Source organism: Giraffa tippelskirchi, chromosome Y, assembly GCF_054371585.1.
Source record: "Giraffa tippelskirchi isolate mGirTip1 chromosome Y, T2T-mGirTip1v1.2.pri, whole genome shotgun sequence".
Classification (NCBI taxonomy): Eukaryota; Metazoa; Chordata; class Mammalia; order Artiodactyla; family Giraffidae; genus Giraffa; species Giraffa tippelskirchi.
The window spans coordinates 10,584,532-10,597,163 of NC_137290.1; the positions used below are offsets into that span (position 1 = coordinate 10,584,532).

Sequence of the window (12,632 nt, forward strand, 5' to 3'; positions counted from 1 at the left end):
TACTCCTTCTTTTTTCAAAAATACAAAACCCCAAGCCCTCAAATATAAAACTACTAAAAATTCTACTTGATCAGCAGCAGATTTACGAACTACAAGACCAATTATAAGAAAGTGTTTAGCAAAAATATTCTTCCCTGATCAGTGTCCCCAAAATTCATCTAATCCTAAATTGTAAGAGAAATGGCTATCTGAACTTCACTTTAACAATGTCTTTGACCCCCTAATTCCACCAGTGTCCCATCTGATTTAACATGAAATAACACTGAAATTACTAAAAAGAAAGGTGGCTTCGGTCAGTACAGATGTTACTTTTCTTCAGAGAGAATGTGGCAGGAACAAAACAAACCTGGGTTGAGCATCAAGATTTAAAATAAGTATCTCAGGGACTCTCAAAAACCAAACAAGCGAACCAAACCAAGCTGGGGTTCAGTTTTTGCCTCATCACTTACAACCCAGGTCAAATCAAATGACAACCTGGAGTTTCAAGTTTGCTCTATCTGTACATATGAAATAAATATCCTCAACACAGGTGCAGTGCAGCATTCCTTAACAGATCAAATAAAACACATGGCAATGTTTTCAAAATTATGAACGTCTATGTAAGCACATTACCAATTACTTCAGCTTTGTGGATTATCACCATAGGTACACCTCACACACCTTTTTACGATGCCCTTTGCTGATGCATCCCATGTGGTAAAGATATTGTATGTCAAAACTTCTGTAAAAATTCAGGCAACAGAGTTCCTGTCTGGAGCACACCTGCCAGTGACACATTTTTTGTCGGGATGTCAAAATCGAGGTTCTCTGTTCTATGGACACCACCAGAGAAGGACAAAATCTATCGGCTTCTTTGCCAAAAATACTCTCTGAGGTTTTTTGCCTCAGTGACTGGCACACGTGCTGACTGTCCGTCTGCAAAAAGACTGTTCTATCACCTTGCAACCGCTTGCTGTTTTCTGACTACAGCATGACATGTTTTCGAGTTGTTAACAAGGTGGGAGGGCTGGTGCAAGACCTTCTTTCATTCAGAGCACTCCAAGGGTCTCTCTCCAGGAGAAAGCCTAAGAGGTTGAGAATATTCTGACTGGACGTGTTTCAACAGTAATGGCACTCCAGGGGCTTCTCTTGAGAATGGAGTTGGTAATGTTGAGTGAGGCAGGAGGGTCAGCTGAAACACTTCCCACACAGCTGGCACTGGTAAGGCCTCTCCTGAGCGTGAATCCTGTAGTGCTGGATGAGGTGCGACCTTTGATGCAACCTTCTGCCACAGTCGCAACACTGACGGGCTCTTTTTCCAACGTAGTCGTGCTGCCGCTTATATCCAATCAAATACATCTTGTCTCGGGGTAACTCACATGGCAGGGCTCTTGCTGCTTCGTGGGCTTTGAGATGCTGGAGACGATGCACAGCCTGGATGAAAGCTTTGCCGCATTCGAGACGCTCACGGCAGTCCTGCCTCTGAACGCTCACGCGGCCGTAGACATCTGCACGCTGGGTCAAGGACTTCCCATCCCAGTGAGTCTTCTGATGCCTGCTGAGGCGCGGCATGAGGTAGAAGGCCTCTCCACACCGTTTACATACAAAGGGCATCTTCCCCGTGTGGATTTGCTGGTGCTTCTCCCGGCCTCCTCGGGTACTGAAGTCTCTCCCACAAAATTCACATCTGTAGTGTTTGTTCTCTTGGAGGAAAAACGAGTTGTGGGCCAGGCAGGACCTGGTGCAGACTCCAAGAGTACTGTGCTCCCGGGGACCCTTTCCTAGCAGACTCTCCGATGCTTTCTTACGTTCTGAGCTTTTCTCTAGTTGATCACCCTCGTGGCTTCCTTCCTGAGCGAGGGTCTTGGGGTCACTCATTTTTATGGGACTCAAAACTTGTGCCGGCTTGACCTGGTGTGACTCCAGTGGATCATCAGCACAAGACTCTCTCGTGTGGGCACACAAGGAGTCACCTGCCTCCAAATCCTTTATTCCTGCCCCCGAGGATGATGTCTCTACAGGCAGGCTTTGCTCTGGAGTTAGATCTTTGGTTTCAGATTGGTCCTCACAACCTAAAAGAAATGTAAAAGGTCCTCTACTATTTTTTACTCAGAGAAAAACATCATTATAGTAGAAATAGAAGAAAGAGACCGAACATCACAAACACATTAATTAGTACAGAGGTTTGAGAGTTGTCTGGGGATGTAAGGAGAGAGTGGGAGAAGGATGCAGAAGACAGCAACCAAGGATAGGTGAAGGTGAGGCAGAAAAGACCATCTAGGAGGACTGAACATTGACAAAGATGCCAGAGGCACTGACAAGAGAATGAGAAGGAAACCAGAGAAAGACGGGGGACTGGGGTTTGGCTGCAACTTTCACACCATGCTTGGTACATCATTGCTGTTTGTAGGAACTAGTATAACTGTGGCCATAAATGGATTCTATTATCAGGTCAATCCAGGAGATACCGTACGATGCAAGTCAGCTTTCACTCTTGTAGGACTCTTCCGATCCCTTAACCAGCATCTCAGATCTCAAAGAGGGGAAATGTAAGAGGTAGCATTTCTTGAACTGATCTTGTTAGGCAACACTTTTTGTTTTTTTGTGTTGTTTTTTGTAAAGAACCCCTATTATCATAATTCTGTAGGACTATTGGGGAAACACTGGAGTACCCCGGTCAACACCTTCTCACTCAGAATAAAGCAAGAGTACTCCAACTCTTTTCTTGGCTCCCAATCTCTCATTTTACTCATTCAATTCAACATTTATTAAACGCTGATTCTGAGCAAAGCGTTATCCACCTGGATGTTCATAAGTCTGTATAGAGACTTATCCTCCAAACGGGGGGAGGGGGGACGGGAAGGGAAGGGAGGGGTCCTCGAGGGGGAAGGAGGGTTTTCTAGGGCGGGAGTCCTTGAGGAGGCCAAAGGTGTGTCTGAAAGGGAAGGCCCGTGGGGTCCTCGAAGGGGAGGGCAGCGGTCCGAGAGGACGGGGAGGGTCCTCAGGGACCAAGGAACGCGTTCTTGGGGGTGAGAGCAGAGAGGCCATAAAAAGGGAGGGTCTGTGGGGTCCTGGGGCGGGGAGGAAGGTGCGACGCGGGAGGAGGAGGGCGGGTGGAAGGCCTTCCGGCCGGGGAAGCATTGGCAGGAAGCCGGGGCGTGAGCAACAGGGAGGCCGCCGCGTCCTCCTCAGAGCTGACTTGGCCCGCGCGGCCTCCCGCACCCCTTCCCCTCAGGGCCGCTACTTCGCGCCTCACTTTCCGTCGACTTCCCCGCGAAGAGGAGCGTCTGCCCCGGCGGCCCTGAGGGGACGCCCGCACCTCCCTGCCCGCGAGCCGGGCCCTCACCCCCAGGGCCCCTCCCTCGCGTCCGGGCCCTGGACGCCGCGCGCTCACCTCGCAGACGGACACCCTCGCCTGACGGAACCTCTGCACCTCGCTCTTGCAGAGCAAACCCGCCAGGCAGGCGCTACCAGCGGTCTGCGCATGCGCCCTGTGGGACGGCCGGTGCAGAAAGCGCCGCGCAGAAAACGCAGGCCGCTTCTGGCCGGCTCCGCTGGGCGGGCCCGCGAGGACCACCCGGCCTAGAGAGGGCTGGGAGGGGCCGGAGGACTACTTCCTTTAGATGCTTTACGAGTTTTGGCAGTGGTTAGCACGTGGTTTAAAACGGTTTCAAAATAAACAGTATGCAGTGAAAAGCCTTCTCACTTTGTGCCACCGACGAAATTCTCATGCTATAAAACCACGGAACACTCAGGTGACCGGTGCAATTATTTGAATACGTATGATTATTAAACTGAATAATTATGCAACTGTGAATAATTATGAAAGCGTGAACATGTTTTCAGTGTCCTTCCACAGTGTCTTTGTGTATATGAAAATAGAGATACATGCGTATATACATATGTGCGTTATACACACATATGTCGTTATCATTGATACGTATTATACATATCTATACTATAAATTCGGTAGATATTTACCTGTAATAGATATAAATAGTTTAAAATATAAAATATATTTTCTAAATAAGAAGTGTGACGATGTAACACAACCTATAATGTGACACAGTGTGGTACATACTGTAGCTTAAAATGTGTACTCAACTAATATAAGTACTTCCTTGATGGCAATATAAGGCTTCCCTGGAAGCTCAGTTGGTAAAGAATCCGCCTGCGATGCCGGAGAGTCTGGTTCGATTCCTGGGTCAGGAAGATCCGCTGCAGGAGGGATAGGCTACCCACTGCAATGTTCTTGGGATTCCCTTGTGACTCAGCTGGTGAAAAATCCACCCTCAACGCAGGCAGACCTGGGTTCGATCCCTGGGTAGGGAAGCTCCCCTGGAGACGGGAACACCTATCCACTCCAGTATTCATACCTGGAGAATTTCATGGACTGTCGAGTCCATGGGGTCTCAAAGAGTCAGACACGACTGACCAACTATAACAAGTATATCATGATGCCACGCAGATTCATATTATATGTAACTATATGTCTGTACAAATAGAGTAGAAACATTTTTAGTTTGCAAAAATACTCATAGTCTCGTTTCCTACCTTTTTTATACAAAAGGTGGCAGACTGTACCCATTGTTCTATGCCTTCAATTTTTCCTATCTCAGAGACCTTTTCATATCAGTACAAAGAGAATTTGCCTACTGTTTCTGAACAGCTGTTTGAATTCTGTTGTACTGTTGTTGTGACTTGATTTATTTACCCCATCCCTGACTACTGGGTGGCTGAGTTGTTTTCAGCCCTTTGCTACCAGTATTCTGTGCAAAACTATGAGCTTCAGCAGTTCTGCTGCTGTGTAAACCTTCTGGGAAGATAAATCCCCTGCAGTGGAATTGTTGAGCCACAGTGCACATGTGTGTGTCATTTTGACAGAGATTTCTAAGCTGCCTTCCATAGACGCTTGCCTATCAGACCCCCACCAGCCTGTGTGAGCAAACCTGCATTCTCAGTGTTATAGGATGCTTTTTCAGGTTTTCCAAAACTAGGGTCGAGAAATTTTTCAGGAGCAAGGTAGAATATGTTTTCCTGTGTTGAGGAGCCATTTGTATTTAACTAAAGAACATTTATCAGGGCCTCGAGATACGTAGGGAAAGTATAGTGAAAGGTGCAATAAGTATTTTAGTCATTGTGATGTTGATTATGGTGATGATGGCATAATGGTTAATATTCTTGACACTGGTCTTATACCTGTGACAAAAACTAACTCAAAGTGGATCAGACACCCAAATGCAACACCAAAACTAGAAAACTCCAGGAAGAGAACTTAAGAGAAAACCTATGACCTGAGATTTGGTGATGGCATTTTAGGTATACACGTGCAGCTCACAAACCCCTGGTGTGGGGGATTCCCCAGAAGTGCCCTTCTATGTATTGTATCTGAAAACCTGCAATTTGGAGGTCATTCAAGCTCTCTGAGCCTCAGTCTGTCCTTCTAGACTAAAAGGACAGCAAGTTACTAAATGTAAGGATTAAAATATGTAGAGGTGGATAATGTTTTCTTCCACGTGCTGAGGGTCGCTGGGTGCGTCTGAAAATGAATCAACAAAGACACATTAACTGGAGACAAGCTTACAACTTATTTTAATATGTTTTAAGTGACGCAGGAGCCTTCCTAAGGAAATGAAGACCTAAAGAAACAGACCTGAGTATTTCAAACTAGGTTTGATGAGGTGGGGACAGTTGTGGAAGAATATGATCGGTTAAGGAATAAGAGGTGAGTGTAATAAGCTGGCAGAAACTTAGCAAGGCCTGTGTGTTAGGCTTCCTCTTGGAAGTGTTCCTCACCCTTTGGAGATAAGAATGCTCCTTTCCTCCTGCTATAGGCAGGGTACCTCTCCCATGATGGGATTATGGCTTGTTTCATGGAAGAAGGGGGAAGGGGAAGAGAGTGAACCTCTTCCTTCCGCTGTTTTCTCAAACTGCTTCACCTTCAATATGCCAGGTGCCATATTTTGGGGTGAGGTATCCTGAACCCAATCACATGTCAAATGATTAAAGTGGTGTCTGAGATCCATACAGGCAGTTTATATCTGTTGGCTTCAATTTTATTAGACGACTCTTGACAGTCCCTTAGACTGCAAGGAGATCAAAGCAGTCAATCCTAAAGGAAATCAACTCTGAATATTGATTGGAAGGACTGACATTCCAGCTGAAGCTCCAATACTATGGCCACCTGATGTGAAGAGCGGACTCCTTGGGAAAGACCTGAGGCTGGGAAAGACTGAAGGCAAGAGAGGAAGGAGGTGGCAGAGGATGAGATGTTTGGATGGCATCACCGACTCAATGGACATGGGTGTGAGCAAACTTTGGGAGATGGCGAAGGAGAGGGAAGCCTGGCGTGCTGCATCCGTGGGATAGCAAAGAAGTGGACGTGACTCGGTGACGAACAACAACAGCAACCCAAAAAGTAAGAAATAACAGTGGTTGAGGGAGGAATGGAGATAAGGGGGAAGCAACAAGGACGTTCCCAACAGGGATCGCTGATTCCGGATTAGAAGTCAGTGAGGAGTTAACACAGCTTGGGGTCCAGAGGAAAAATAGGTCAACAACCCAGCTTGGAGGGTCCCAGGGAGTCATGCACTAAATGTCAGACTTGATGCAAAGCTCTCTGTTGTGTACATTTCCATCTAATTAAAGAAGCAGACATTTTTCTCAGAATCCACATGAAACATCCAGAGGTCAGGAGACTCCCACCTCTAAGTCACACACATACCTTAAGTGCACGTCAACTTCTTGGAAATTCATATCTTGTTCTGGATCTTGTTTTTCTCCCTTGTTCTTATTTTCTAGGCTGAAGGTAACTCACGAATATTTTCTTATGTGTGGGTGTCTTGTCCAGGGTGCCTGCCAGGGGCACCACACGAAGTCAAGTGTGAAAAAGCTGTATGTTCAACATATGGTTGCTGAGAGGAAGGATGCAGGGAAGGGATGGTTAGGGAGCGTGGGACAGACATGTACACATGGCTGTATTTAAAACAGAGAACCAACAAGGACCTGTTGTGGAGCACAGGGAACTCTGCTCAGTGTTCAGTGGCAGCCTGGATGTGAGGGGAGTTTGGGGGAGAACGGACACATGTGTATCTGTGGCTGAGTCCCTTTGCTGTCTGCCTGAAACTATCACGGCATTGTTAACTGGCTATAGAAAATAAAAAGTTAAAAACTTCATGTTCAATTTATTAGCAGCACCTCTTAAGAGATCATAAGTAGGAGGTCACATTGTCTTAAGTGGTTTTCTATCTCCTTATGTTAAAATCCGAGCAGCGAGAGTAGATAAAGGGATTATATATTCATACATATTAAGATGTCACAATATGTAATCATATAAAAGCAATTTATGCACATTTGAATCTTGATTTTCGTTTGCTGAAAGAAAATACTATTAAGATAAAAAGGAAAATCATCCCCCTGAACATGGTATTACCCCCGTGGTTCTTGCTCCCATGCAAATATTTTACTCAGTCACCATACCTTTATACAACTTAAAAAAAAAACAAACAACTTTTTGTTTGTATTGAGGTATAGCCAGTTAACAATGTTGTGATAGTTTCAGGTAAACAGTGAAGGGACTCAGCCATATGTATATATTTATCCATTCTCCCCCAAATTCCCCTCCCATCCAGGCTGCCAGGGAACATTGAGCAACGTTTCCTGTGCTATACAGTAGGACTTTGTTGGTTATCCATAAGTTTATCCATAAGAACAAACCGTAAGTTTGTTCTCTAAGTCTGAGAGTCTTTCTGTGTTGTAACTTCATTTATATTTCATTTTAGATTCCACATATGAGGGATGCCATATGATATTTCTCCTTCTCTGTCTGATTTACTTCACTCGTTATGACAATCTCTAGGTCCATCCATGTTGCTGCAAATGGCATTATTTCATTCTTTTTAATGGCTAATATTCCATTGTACTGTGTACAACTCTTATTGTATGTGTATATTTTATGCTTTGCACAATTTATTATGTTGTCTCTTTTAAATTAGTATCCCTAAGATCTAATAAGAGTACATCCTGAGAAATGCCGGGCTGGATGAAGTACAAGCTGGAATCCAGATTTCTGGGAGAAATATCAATAACCTCACATATGCAGATGACACCACCCTTATGGCAGAACGTGAAAAAGAACTAAAGAGCTTCTTGATGAAAGTGAAAGAGGAGAGTGGAAAAGTTGGCTTAAAGCTCAACATTCAGAAAACAAAGATCATGGCATCCGGTCCCATCACTTCATGGGAAATAGATGGGGAAACAGTGGAAACAGTGTCAGACGTTATTTTGGGGGGTTCCAAAATCACTGCAGATGGTGTCTGCAACCATGAAATTAAAAGGCACTTACTCCTTGCAAGGAAATTTATGACCAACCGAGACAGCATATTTAAAAGCAGAGACATTATTTTGCCAGCAAAGGTCCATCTAGTCAAGGCTATGGTTTTTCCAGTAGTCACATATGGATGCGAGAGTTGCAGGGGGAAGAAACCTGAGTGCTGAAGAATTGATGCTTCTGAACTGTGCTGTTGGAAAAGACTCTTGAGAGTCCCTTGGCCTGCAAGAAGATCCAACCAGTCCATCCTAAAGGACATCAGTCCTGGGTGTTCATTGGACTGAACAGTCTCTCTGTATAGAGACTCTATAATCAGGCTATAAATGTACAAAAGGAGAGTTTGGGGAATTTCATCTGGGAACAGAAAAAGATCAGGCAGGGGAAGGCATTAGGGCTCAGCAAGCAGTGAAATGGGCGGCAATCTTATTCTGAGCAGACACTGACTATGGAAGTACACAGTCCTGGGGAGCAGCAATATAGGGTTCTACTAGGAGTATCTATGAGAGATGAAGCTGGATGTGACTTTTGGACCAGACTGGGACAGATTTAAATGTTTTGCTAGAAGTCTGGATTTTCTTTTCGGAGTGGTAAGAACCTGATGTGTGCTTTGTAACGTCAACTCCCTGAGGGCTGGAAAGAGCAGTGGTATCACACCAAGGTTTTTGCTTGTCTCAGTGACAGAGGAAAGACCTCTGATTTCTAGCTGTCAGGGGAAAGGCACAAATAAATGCAGGGGCTTGAACATTAGAGGATACGGAAACTGGCCTCCCTGGAGCTGAGCAGGAGAGGAAGAGATGAGCTTCAGAGAGGAGATAAAAGAAGTACTGAGTGAGCATGATGTGGCGTGACCACACGAGCCCCTAAGGTGAAAGCACCTACCGGCCCTCTGCCTAAGCTGAGTGGGCTCTGAGGACCAGCTCCCAGCCCCTGCTCACTGACCAGGGTTGTCTCCCCAAGATCCCGGTCTCACGGCTCACCTTGACATGTCACTGCACTCCCGTCTTCCTCCCTAGCATGTGACCCCTCCTCTTCCAGCTGTGAGATAATGTCAGGTTTAGGGAACTGGTACCCTGTTGAAGAAGGAGACTTATAACTTGGGGATTCTGTCCTGTACCCTCAGGAACTCCCAGCCTGGTTTCTAAAGGCTCTGAGATAACAGGCAAGTGCAAATTTACACACAAGAAAAATAAAGCCTGTTTCCAAAGATTCTGCCACTAGGGACATATGCCAATGTCTGGAAACAATTTTGGTCATCATGGCTTACCGAGGGAGACCAGGTTCCTGTAATTTTCCAGCATCACCTTCCGGTAGAGCTTCCTCTGAGAAGCACTGAGGTAAGGGTAATTCCTCTGGACTGAAGTCCACAGCCACATCCTCGAAAGTCACCAATTCCTGAAATACCAGATATACTCCTAAATGATTGAAATCCGGAATTATCCCAAAGAGGGGGAAAGGTATCTGATAAGAGGGGACTGACCATGAAGCACACCTTCAGACAAGCAGAAAGACTCTAATCCAAAGGTTTCAGGGACCTACAAGGGTTTCTTTCCTTTAAGTCTTTCTCATTAAAATGTTTTCTTCTCTGCAATCACCCTCTTGTTTCTTTCAGTCTTCTAACTTTATAGAGGCTTTCAATGGCTAAGTCAAAAATCTTTCTTGGGAAACGTCACACTGCACTTGAAAATATGTGGGTTATTTTCCAATATCTTTTGCTATTAACTTCTATCATAATTCCACAGTGATAGGAGAACAGAGTGTATATGATTTCAATACCTTCAGGCCATGAAACTTTTGCACTTTATGTTCCTGGATATGTTCCAGGGTCTCCTAGTTTATAGTCCATGGGAACTTGAACACAATTTGGATTCTCTTGTTGTGTGAAAACTATATAAATCTGAAGTTATGTCCAATTGGTTCATACTGCTTTTCAGATCTACTATAGACTTCTACCTTTATTCATTCCATTAATTTTTTGAGTTTGATATTGGAAGTCCAACTAAAAATTGTAATTTATCTACTTAAAAATAATTCTAATTTATAGTAGAACTTCCCCCATAGCTCCCTCATAGCTCAGTTGGTAAAGAAGCTCCCTGCAATGCAGGGGACTTGGGTTTGATTCCTGGGTCGGGAAGACCCCTGGAGAAGGAAATGGCAACCCACTCCAGTATTCTTGCCTGGAGAATCCCATGGACAGAGGAGCCTGGCAGGCTACAGTCCATGCAGTCACAAGAACTGGACTTGACTTAGCGACTAAACCACCAACCACCACATAGTGGAACTATATGTAACTTTGTTCTGAACTCTCCAAGCCTCCTGCAAATGTGTTATCATAGTTTCATAATTTAAAACATGAAAAAGAAAGAGAAAAAATAAGTATATCTTTCTTTTGTCTTGAAGTCTGAGAGAAGTGGGAATATTTCTAAGACAGCTCCTGCTGCGAATTTCTAGAGATCTGTGTGGGAGGAGAAAGATCCTTTTAAGTTCCTTAATAAAGAGAGAAAAATGCAAATAAAAGCTGAGCAGTATACCCCAATCCCAGGAAAAAGAGACAGTTGGGTTTACGTTCTGGTTCTCTCTTACAAGCTCTGTGAGTGTGGATAGGTTAAGCCTCAGTGACTCATCCACAAAACACAAACAGCTCATAAATATGCAGAGATGGCCAATCTTATAATAAAAAAATGCATTTCAAAATGACAAAGTATGACTTTATACTCATTCAACTGTCAAAAATTAAGACGTTGGACAATACCAAATACTGTCGAGAAGAGGGACTCTTGGTGGTGGTGGTGTAGGACTGATGTTGAAGCTGAAACTCCAATACTTTGGCCACCTCATGCCTACAAAATCTTATTTTAAGTTCCTCGTGCAGAGTTTTCTGACTTTACAGATTGTTATTAGATTACTATTTTAGATTGACCTGCTCAATGCACTTTGATAGATTGTCTTCTCTAACTGGAATAGACGATCGTCTCCCAAGTCTATTTCACTTGCGATTTTATTTGATTCTCTTCTGGGGTAGAGGTCTGTATTTGAAACATTCAACCTAAATAATGGAATCAATAAGAAACATGTTTAAACTTACAAATCTTAATAAACTCTGGACTTGAAGACAGATTATTAAGATCCTAGCCCTTGAAAAAATGAAGTATATTGTTTACAAGTTAAAACCACCAACTTTGGGTGTCCACCCAAAGATCAGCTAAAAAAAAACATCATCAGCTTCTAAGAAAAGCATACCTTTCCATGACTTATGTGGCCAAGGAACATCAAAAAGGAAAAAAAAAAGAAAAAAAAAAACGAAACAGCAAACAATGTAATCTCAGAGGTCTGCACAAAGGATAGCAAATAGCAGCAGAGAGTGGCATTTTACCTTAAGAGAAACTGAGGCTAGAGTATGAATATTTTTCCCTTTCCTTTTCTTGGCGAGTGGTAGTTGCTATTCTGTGGTGGGAATGTTTTCCATCAGATTCCCTAAAAGCAGAGCCCATGTTTGCTACTCACAGGACTCAATGGTGAGGGTTTTCCAGGAGAAATGGAATGAGGGAAGCAAGATATAGCAGAGGGAAAACAAAATCTAAGGTCAAGCAGAGACCAAGTTGCACCAGGCTTTATCTCACTTTGTATTAAGGCATTTGCTTCCATGTCACTCAGTCAAAATTTCACCCATAGATGTGGGATTTTCACCTCTTGGATGAGGAGGCTTTCATGTGACCAAAGGCAATTTTCCAGAACAGGGAACCTTTCACAAAGATTAGTGGCCAGGATTTATGGAGTTGAGGGGTGCCTAGTGAAAGGGACCTGAGTGGTGCACTATAATAGGTATAGTCTGGTGCGGTCTTCCCAGCAGACCACACTGCCTCTCGTTTTTACCACTGGTCTTCCTACTTATTGTATGCCTGTATCCGAGGTTACCTCTGACCCTTGGGCCACTAAAATTTGCCATGAAGCAACCCACACCCATATATTATAGGAGTTGGAAAGTGTCAGTTGCTCAATGGTGTCCGATCTTGGCGACCCCATGGACTGGACCCCACCAGGCTCCTCCGTCCGTGAAATTTTCCAGCCAAGAATACCGGAATGGGTAGACAGTTCCTTTGTCAGCGGATCTTGACAAAGGCACTGAACCTGGGTCTCCCACGTTGCAGGCAGGTATCTTACTGTCTGAGCCGTGCACATCAAGTACAATGAGAATACCATGCATGTATTCCACTGACTAGCCGCCATACTCAAAGTCCAAGGTCCGGGGTCCAATTATCCTATCGAATGGTTCCTTTAATGGCTGCTACTAGTAATCCAGGTTCTAAAGTCAAAGTGAAAGCTGCTC

General features: G+C 44.4%; 1 pseudogene; it reads right to left on the reverse strand.

Moving 5' to 3' along the window:
• Positions 1 to 1,098: 1,098 nt before the first annotated feature.
• Positions 1,099 to 12,632, reverse strand: part of LOC145537692 (zinc finger imprinted 2-like) — a 55,583-nt pseudogene continuing 44,049 nt past the window's right edge.